Below are 956 nucleotides of genomic sequence, written 5' to 3' on the forward strand. Positions count from 1 at the left end.
CGGCCTAGGTCTATTATCAATGTAGTTTACCGATTCTTGTTGATCGTCTGTTTCTTTCATACAACTCCAATTTTCATGTGGCCCACCACACCCTTCACAAGCCATAACCGAGACCGTTTTTGTCATTTCCAATTTTTTTATTTTTGAAGAAAGGGCCTCGATTTGGGCTTGTAAAGAAGTGCTTTCATCAACCTTATGGGCGCCCGGGGCAATGGATTTATTGCCTCGGGGAGTGTGCCCTTGAAAATTGGTTTGAGCAATTTCCTCAATTTGATTATATATTTCATGCGGGCGGCGATTACCTAAAAGTCCCCCGGAGCTAGAGTCCAGTGTTTGCCTTGTGTGTGGCAACAGCCCATTATAGAAAGTGGACACTTGTTGCCATATCGCAAGGCCGTGATGTGGACACTTTCGCAATAGCTCCTTGAACCTTTCCCAAGTTTCATATAAGGATTCCCCGTCCTCTTGTGAATATGTATTAATTTCAGTCATTAATTTAGCCGTTTTAGCGGGAGCGAAATACTTATATAGAAATTTTTGGGTTAGTTCATCCCAAGTGTTTACCGATCCAGCTGGGAGGGCGTTAAGCCAAGCTTTTGCTCGGTCTTTTAGTGAAAAAGGAAACATCCGGAGGCGGATGGCGTCATTTGATGCTCCATTGATCTGAAAGGTATCACATATTTCTAAGAAATTAGTAATATGTAGATGGGGATCCTCGTCCGCAAGCCCATGGAAGGTTGCGGGGTTCTGAAGCATCTGTATCAAACGCGGTCGAAGTTCGAAGTTATTGGCTTCAACATTCGGTGCATTGATAGCGGCGCCGAGATTACCCACGGTGGATCGTAGATAATCCATGAGGGTACGTTGGTCCGCCATTAGAAGTGGGTTCCCTGAAACCTTCTCTTGGCTTTTAGCTTTTAGTCTTTTTCTGAGAAAGCGTTCGAGTTCTTCTAGAG

At 44.5% G+C, this 956-nt stretch overlaps 1 non-coding gene across 1 annotated transcript; it reads left to right on the top strand.

Annotated features, from left to right (window-relative positions):
• Positions 1 to 391: 391 nt before the first annotated feature.
• On the top strand, positions 392 to 498 carry LOC118486976. The gene has a single exon (XR_004880143.1). It is a non-coding gene; the product is annotated as a small nucleolar RNA R71 (small nucleolar RNA).
• The last annotated feature ends 458 nt before the right edge of the window (positions 499 to 956 follow it).

The sequence above is a fragment of the Helianthus annuus genome, chromosome 14 (genome assembly GCF_002127325.2).
Source record: "Helianthus annuus cultivar XRQ/B chromosome 14, HanXRQr2.0-SUNRISE, whole genome shotgun sequence".
NCBI classification, from domain to species: Eukaryota; Viridiplantae; Streptophyta; class Magnoliopsida; order Asterales; family Asteraceae; genus Helianthus; species Helianthus annuus.